At 39.8% G+C, this 8,955-nt stretch overlaps 1 long non-coding RNA gene across 1 annotated transcript; it reads right to left on the bottom strand.

The window, feature by feature from the left end:
* Positions 1-3,321: 3,321 nt before the first annotated feature.
* LOC103659162 lies at positions 3,322-6,618 on the bottom strand. The gene is made up of 3 exons (XR_567416.1): positions 6,540-6,618; positions 3,908-4,006; positions 3,322-3,606 (listed from the first exon to the last, which is right to left on the bottom strand). It is a non-coding gene; the product is annotated as an uncharacterized LOC103659162 (long non-coding RNA).
* Positions 6,619-8,955: the final 2,337 nt, after the last annotated feature.

The raw sequence follows: 8,955 nt of genomic DNA, 5'->3' as shown, positions 1-8,955 counted from the left end.
TAGTCTTTAGTCTTCCCTCAGATCTAAACTAATTCCCTATCCACACTTGCAAAATGCCTAAATGAGTTAATATTCATATCACTAATTGTAAATAAACTCATCACCTATTATACATCCTAAAATTAGTAACCAGGAACAAGCACTACTATTTTATTATATTATAACTGATTAATAATGCTCATAGGAATTTTGTTTTTTAATTCATGAAAACAAAGCTTTCTTATTAAAGACACCGATGTTCAACATATGAGTATTAGCCTTTTCATGTATGATGATATTTGGGTAGAAAAATACTTTGCCATTTATTAGAGAGGTATTAATTAATTCATTCAGTGATGAATTCAGTAAATAGTTATCGAATGCCAACTATATTCCAGGCACTCTTCTAGGCAATGAAGAGTTAGCTAACAAAAGAGGAAAAAAGATCTGTCCTTACTGAGATTACAACCTAACCGGGGGAGATAGAAAATAAAAAATAAATAAATAATGTTTACTGTTGATGTTAACATATGGAGAAAAGTAAGCCAGAGAAGGGAGATGGGACAAGGTAGAGAAGAAGTTGCTATTTTTCCCTCTTAAAAAGGTTTTAAGGGGGAAGGCCTCATTGACTAGGTGAGCAGACAACCAGAGGCCAGGATATGCACAGGCGCAGATCTAAGGGCCGACCCTATGAGGCAAAGGAAGTAGCAAGTGCATAGCCCTGGGGCAGAATGGCCTGGTGTGTTCAGGAACAGCAAGGAGACCAGAGTGGGGAGAAAACTGTGAGGGAAAAGAGTGAAAGATGGGATGTGGAGAAGGGAGCAGGTCACCCCAACATACTTTTTAGAAGTCTCTGTGAAGGCTTTGCTTATAAAGAGTGAGTGGTACACCATTGTGGGGGCACTGAGCCGAGGAGTGATGAGATCAGATCTGACTTACGTTTTAAGAGGTTCCTTCTGGATAGTGTCCTGAGGCATGTGTGTAAGGAGGGAAAGATAGAAGCAGGGAGTCAGTGTTGGAGGCTTCTGCAATAATCCGGGTAAAAGGGGTGCCTGGGTGGCTCAGTCAGTTAAGTGTCTGCCTTTGACTAGGGTCATGATCCCAGGGTCCTGGGATTGAGTCCCGCATTGGGCTCCTTGCTTAGAGGAGAGACTGCTTCTCCCTTTGCCTGCCACTCCACCTGCTTGTGCTCTCTTTCTCTGTGTGTCTGTCAAATAAATAAATACATAAATAAAATCTTTAAAAAAAATAATAATCCAGGTAAAAGATGAAGGGTAGTACCAGTGGAGGTGGTGAGAGAATACTGATTCTGGATCTAATCTGAAAGTAGAGTCAATAGGAATTTCTGACTGACCATATGCCAACTCTGAGACAGTGAGTCAAGAATGATACTAAGGTTTTTACCCTAACAGTGACGATAAAGAAGTAATTGCTGTTGACTGACATGAAGAAGACTGTAAGGAATAGATGTAGGGCTAGGGTGGGGACAGGTAAAATCTGGAGCTTAGTTTTAGACAACTTAATTTTAGATGTCTATATGCATATGAGTTTAGCTATAGCATAGACAGTAGAATATATCAATCTGGACTTAGGGGCCCCTTAAGATACACATTTGAGAGCTATCACTGTATAGATAGCGGCAGACAGAGAGAGAAGCAGACTTCCTGCTGAGCAGGGAGCCTGATGAGGAACGAGATCCCAGGACCCTGGGATCATGACCTGAGCGGAAGGCAGATGCTTAACCAACTGAGCCACCCAGGAGTCCCTTGCCACTAGGTTTAAACCCTAGATTTAATTTTTGTTGACCCTCACAAGTGTAGTTTTAGTAGAGTGGTGGGGATGGAAGTCTGAACTGGTTTCAAGAGTATGGGAGAAGAGAAATGGAGTACAGGAAAAACAGGACACTTCTCAGCAGACTTTTGTTATCCTGAGAATAGATATGGGGCAGGAGCTGGAGGACACTGTGTGGTCAGGAGAATGATTTTTAAACTTTTTTTCTAAGACTTGGTAAATGACCGGATGTTGTGTGCTGAAGGTCACGATTCAGTGGAGGAGGAAAACCTGGCAATGCAGAAGTGAGAAAATTCCTAGAGCAATAGCCATGATGGGGTGGGAAGACAGGGATGTAATGCTGGAAGCAGGAGCTGGCTTTAGAGGGGAGAATTGGTGGCTTATTCATGGTATCATGAGGAAAGGTGGAGCTGTAAAAAGATGGGTAACTGGGGTGTGAAAGCATATATGTGGAAAATCCGCTCTTGAGGGTTTCTGTTCTCTCAGGGAAATGGGAAGGAAGGCTATCACCAGACAGTGAGGATGGAAGATGAGGTTTGGAAGTGTGAGGTGAGACAGGTATAGAAGAGTCAATGGGTCAGGAAATGTCCTAAGGTGGGGCGCCTGGGTGGCACAGTGGTTAAGCGTCTGCCTTCGGCTCAGGGCGTGATCCCGGCGTTATGGGATCGAGCCCCACATCAGGCTCCTCCGCTATGAGCCTGCTTCTTCCTCTCCCACTCCCCCTGCTTGTGTTCCCTCTCTCGCTGGCTGTCTCTCTCTAATAAATAAATAAATCTTTAAAAAAAAAAAGAAAGGAAATGTCCTAAGGTAACTGGGCAGCGCTTATATCCCAAATGAGTATTTGGGGGCTCCTATTTCTTGGGAAAATATTCTCAGATTATTAAAAAATGTATTTGAAAAAATGTGTTGGATTAAATCATTTGGGGAACCCTTGTATACCATGTTGGCTCTCTTCTAGAGTCGATGAAGAGGTTACCAGCTGCTACAGCATCCTCCTCAAGGAACGATGCTTAACATTGTATAACCAGGTTTTTCCAACTGTTTGAGAGCACAGAACTCTTAGTGTAGCACCACCTATTAGCACCCTCCAGAACACTGTTCCATGGACTTCGGTTGGGAAAATCACTGCCACAACTATGGTACCACCAAAGGTGCTCACCAGTACCCAAGAGAAGCTCTTGAAGTCACCCCTATCCATCTACAAGGGGCAACTTCTGAACTAGATGCAAAACTTAACTCTCTAGGTAAACAATTAGGAAAGAGCTCACGAGTTTTTTTCTGAAGCGCCTCATTCATGAACCATAATGGGGTTATAAGAAACCTTCATAAGAGGGGCGCCTGGGTGGCTCAGTCGTTAAGCATCTGCCTTCGGCTCAGGGCGTGATCCCAGGGTCCTGGGATCGAGCCCCATATCGAGCCCCACATCGGGCCCCACATCGGGCTCCTCTGCTGGGAGCCTGCTTCTTCTTCTCCCACTCCCCCTGCTTGTCTCTCTCTCACTGGCTGTCTCTGTGTCAAATAAATAAAAATCTTAAAAAAAAAAAAAAAGAAAGAAAGAAAAAGAAACCTTCATAACAATTCAGTCCCATGGGAAGAACAATGTGCTCAGATCCAGGAACTCAAACCTGACATGCACAGGCTGGGAGATCCTGGCAAGTCTTCCACACTCAGTATCTAAATGTCCACTAAGACATTTCCTTCCCCAGTTGTGGGTACAGAATACACAGTGATTAAGAGTACTTACCTGAAGTCCATTAACATAGGAGCCAATCTCAGCTTCATTTCCTACTACCCGGGTCACCTTGGAAACAGGTTAACTCCACGGATCTCGGTTTTCTTTTTTGAAAAACAGAGAAGATATCACCTACCTCACTGGCTATTGTGAGGATTAAATGAGATAAAACACATCAAGCACTTAGCACATTGATTTTTTACATGCGGACTGTAACAAGAGAATGCAGGCACTGATAGGGAGCACTTCTCTAAATTAAAAGTCCTATGAAATTGTAAAGATCAGTGTTGGTTCTTTATTAACGGTGTGGGAAAAGGAATTAAATTAAGAATGTTTTTAAAAGAAAACATTTGATACAGATAGATTTGGTTCTTGAAAGTACAAAGCGAACCCACTGCTCCTCACCAATTTTCTTCATCTGTTTTCTCCCTGCGATTCTGATGACAGTCTACATCAGAGGTTTAGCAAACTTGTGCTGCATTCTTGCAGAAAGAAATGGCTTTTCTGTTGGGGATAATAATAGTAACAAAATAATATTCTTTTAGATTTGCGGTCTCACATTTCCTTTCCAAGCAGGTATTGCTCCTGATGGGAAAATAAAGGTTACTAAAGGGTTAACTGGTTTTAGTAAAAGGTCAACAACATGGCAAAATCATTCCACTCCCGGAGCAGCAGCAAAGCCTGTTTCTGACATATTTATAACTCCATGGTTAAGATGTTCGTTTAATGTGCTTTTTTATTCAAAGGTCTCTGACCATTTAAACTTTCCCCCCTTTAAGTTAGATGTGCTTTGCTAGCAATTCATGTCCTTTAAAGTACCTGCTTTACACTCACTCTAAGATCTGGCCCTAACAATTTTCAAAGTATGCTACCTTGACAAAATTTCAAGATAATTACAGCAATTGTTTTTTTTTAAACAAACAAACAAACAAACAAACATGTTTAAGTTAAAACTAAAGCCTCCCTTTAGATTTGAAATTTGAAAGAATTAAGTTTGCTTGCTTGCTGTAAGAAGATAATTCTTAGACTTTGTGATGCTAAGAATAAGAAATACACTTTGAATATAGCTTTAAATGTGCTTGAATATGTCTGCTGTGAACCTTGGAACCTGATCCAAGACTAGGTTCAGAAATAGGAGCTAAAAACCTGAAGTCCAGGGTTTATTGCCAAATCCATAGAGGACTGCCTATCTCCTTTCTAACTTTGATGCATCTAGATAAAATGGCATAATATTTCTTTGTAGCTTGATTACATGTTAGTAAATAAAAGTGATATTTATAAGTATTTGGGGGGTTAGATTCTATAAATATTTTCATTAGTAAGAAATACAGGTCCCAAATGTCGATGTGCACGAATGGACACAAGTCAATACACGTGCATGAAGAAGGATAGGATTACGTGTGGTGCGCGTCTAGATTTTCGCAGCAGACCCAGCCATATGTTTCTTGTCTAGGCGGCTGCCCAGTGAACTCATGCATGTGGATAACAGTTCTAGCGGCAAAAAGCCATATAAACAATGAGCATAACTCGTAATGAAACAAAGAAGCATGCGAATAGCAAATTGTATCATTATAGAACACTACTCAACCAAACTTTTTAATGGGTAATTTTGGTAAATGAATAAAGGAGATGTTAATATAGCCATCCCATTGAAAAATAAGTGATGGTGAAGGACCATGTACCATTTTGCACTGTAAGATGTGACAGTCACTTCCTCTCCCTGACTTCTGCCTATATGCTTATCTTCATTGTAGCCTTTCTGGGGTCAGCCAGGACAGTACCAAGCACAATGCCTAGAACACAGTGGTTAAGTTCTATGAAATATTTTATTCTGTCATTCAATAAGAAAGAACTGCTTCCAGTTTCAAAGAAATAAAGAACGGATTTAAATTCTTTGTCCTTTTATGTAATAAATGGAATGTATACTTTCTGCTTAGGGTGGGGGTGGGATGAGTAGTGTAATAAAGCTATAGAATTTCATTCATATAGGAACATTTTTATATGTTAAAAGTAAGCCTTATGTTTCACCTGATGTTTTCTCCTGAGAAAATACAGTTGCCCTGCTTAATTCAATGAGGAAAATATTTAATAATTGATGAGGATTTGTGGAGTTGAAAATTGTAAACAAGGCAGTATTTCAATACAACAGCTCTAAAATAACTAAATAGACTTCCTCTGTTGTATTTATTTACCTTTTCTATAGCACCTATCATCTTAATACTTAGGCATAAAAGTTCCAGGCATAACGTGAGGATGAAAATATTATGATTCCATCTAATTTTTCTCTCTCAGTAGTTAAAATATAGATAGTGTTCAGCCATACATTTATTCCCCCATGTTACACTGCTTAGTTCCCAAGACTAAAGCATTCCTTACGTACAACAAATAGTCAGTGATTGGTGTGAAAGAAATATGAAGGTGTGACGCCATATTTTAGTTAAGCAATCAGTGTTTTATTTAAATACAAGTAATATACAAATGTGTCGATATAGTAGCAATAGCCAATGGCCATGTATTCAATGTTTTTTGCCGTGGTTTCGTTCTCATTTTCAAAGAAGCTCTCTATCCTCTGGTGATTTTACAACAACCAGTTGAGTCCGGAGACCCATTTTTAGCCGCTGGGTCTGCGGAAGGTATCAAGCCCTTGCATGCTAATGAACTACATAGACATGATTTATAGCATAACAATTGATGACAGATGGTACAAAATCCTTGTAATTGTTGTTTTGAAGATAAAATGATGGGGCACCTGGGAGGCTCAGTCGGTTAACCCACCAACTCTTGATTTTGGCTCAGGTTTGATCTCAGGGTCCTGAGATGGAGCCTTGCCTCAGGCTCCGTGCTCTGCGGGAGTCCGCTTCAGTTTCTCCCTCTCTGCCCTCCCTCCCCCTGCTCGTGCGTGTGCATGCTCTCCTCTCTCTCTCAAATAAATAAATAAATCGTAAAAAAAAAAAAATATGAAAGCACCAGGTGCCTCAGAGTCCTAATCTGTGCTATGGGAATTGTGTTCCTTTTTAAGTATTTATTGAGCGCCTACCTCATGACAGGGCTGCAGCCGCGAACACCAGAGAAAAATCCTCTGCACTTTGGAAATCCCAATCTCGTGGAGGTAGGCTGCGGAGGGATACATAGAAGTAAGCAATGACAATAAAGCAAGAAGCAAAATGTATAGTATATTCGATGGTGTTGAGTGGTGTACAGAGAAAGATAAAAGGAAAGGGGACCAGGAGTGCTTGTGGGGCTTGCAACTTAAAATAGTTTGACAAGGGCCACCCTGTGGAAGTAAAAACAATAGTAGAAGCTCATAGAATTCTTGCAAGAGTAAATAAACTGTATGCAAAATGCTTTGACCAGCACTGGTGTGGCACATAGTAAAGGGTTAATAAATGTCCGTTTAAAAACGAGGTAGTGATGTTTAGTGTTGTCTTGAGGAAGGTTTTTGTTCTGTTCCTTCATTTGCCATGGCCATTTTTAGCTGAAATTAAGAATGGAATTTGTATTTGAATTTTGTGTAAAAGGTTCAAAAAGGTTAATTTGTAAACTGGATAAAAATACAGAACTGGGAGACCTACGTCTTTGTGGATAAATTATCCACAATTTGTCCCTATCTTAAAAAGGGAGAAAGAGAAGGAGGAGGAAAAGAGGAAGAAGGGAAGGAAGGAAAGAAAAGTTCTTTATTAAGAGTCTATTTTTTTTAAGAATAAACTTGTTTTAAGTCATAGATATAGTTTAAATTATTTGAACTTTATATGTATTCTAACTTGAAAGATAGGTCAGTTAAAACAGATGTATCCCAAATCTAGGAAACTACTAATCTTTGCTAATTGAGTTAACTGGGCGCAAACATCTTAGTCAACTAATATGTAGAAATCTCATACATTCCTTTAGATGATTTTTCTTTACAAACAGCTCTACTATTCTTGTAGCTCTATTTTAATAGTAAACAAAAAATAAGTTATTTGTATTAAAGAAGCTAATAACAAAGCTAATATATAAGGAAAATAAATAATTATAGGGCACCTGCTATGTGTGGGTATGTGCTAGGCAATTTGGAAGTTGCTTTCATTTTTCCTTCAAAAAGTTGTGAGGACTTGTGTTTTGGGTGGTAACTGAGGCACTGGTGGGACACCTGAGAAGTGTTCGGACACAATTCTTGCCAAATCGCATAGTTTCACAGCCTTAGAGGGGAAGGTATGTATGACCTTGTTAGTTCTTCACATCCTTGTGAAGAAGGTACCTCCCCAGTTGTACAGGGAGGAAAACTGAAACCAAGAAAAATGAGGCGAGCTGTCAAGGGTCACTCCCTCAAGTGATGAGACCCAGAATCAGTTGAGGACTTTCGGTTCACAGGTGCAAGCTCTTACACTAATGACTCAGTAATATTTGAGTGTGAAATACAAATGCAGTTGGTATTTACCTTTCTCATTATGGCTTGTTTATTCAATTTTTAAAAATTAATGTTCATTTCTCGGTGTAAATCGATGGGGTAGAAAGATGAGCCGTAACCAGACTATGCAACTGGGTGAAGCAAAGCTGGGATTCACATTCTGCCTTAGGTAAATCACACATGGATTAATCTGAAATCAACTACATATGGTTTGTGCACTTCAATGACTTTTTAAAACCACCACATTGTGTGGAAAAAAATACATGTAAAGAAACATCATCAAATCTTTTTTTTTTTTTTTTTTTTTTGGTAGTTGATGAATTGATGTTTTTACAATGACGGTGTCAATATCTTATAAGCCTAAACACCCTGCCAGCAAGAAGTCCGCAGAGAACCTCAGCAACATGACGGTTTGCATCTTACGACTATTAACATTCTGCACAATTATTTTGTGAAACGGCAGACACCGTCAGCTGACTGCCCCACATTCCATCTGCAATCCCCTTCTCCTTGTCTGCTCTCCTGTGATTGGTTTCCACGAAGGCATGTGACCCAAATCTGGCCAAGGAAATAGAAGCAGATGGTAACAGGTGAGGCTTCCAGAAAACTTTCTGAAAGGAATAGACTTGGCCTTTACCTTTAGCTTTTTTCCTTCTTCCTACTGGGAGGAAGGGGAGCAGGAAAACAAAATGAGCTTTGGGGGCTTGTGGCACCAAAGAGCAGCTGCACAGTCTTCAGCTGAAGCTTCCTCCCTTTGGGCTTCTTGTTTTGTTGAAGGAGGGGTTGGGACAAAAAAAAATATGTATCTTCAGCAGCCATTAGTCAGGTTTTCTGCTGTTTGCAAAGGGAAGTAAAGCGATACTAAGTAAGTGGTGATCTTCTCCCTCCCCCTATATTTTCCTTTCATGTTCTTTTATTCCCAAGTTGCTAAGTTTTAATTTTTTTCTCTCTATTCTTTTCTATCAGTTCTCCAACTATTTTATCTTCAAATCTGATAGAAAGGATGATCTATTTACATGACTTCCACATTTATCAGAACTGTAAACACGCCAGTACTCCTGAATTT

This window comes from Ursus maritimus, unplaced genomic scaffold (assembly GCF_017311325.1).
Source record: "Ursus maritimus isolate PB19 unplaced genomic scaffold, ASM1731132v1 scaffold_10, whole genome shotgun sequence".
In the NCBI taxonomy this organism is placed as follows: Eukaryota; Metazoa; Chordata; class Mammalia; order Carnivora; family Ursidae; genus Ursus; species Ursus maritimus.
This window is presented reverse-complemented; position numbering and strand designations above follow the sequence as displayed.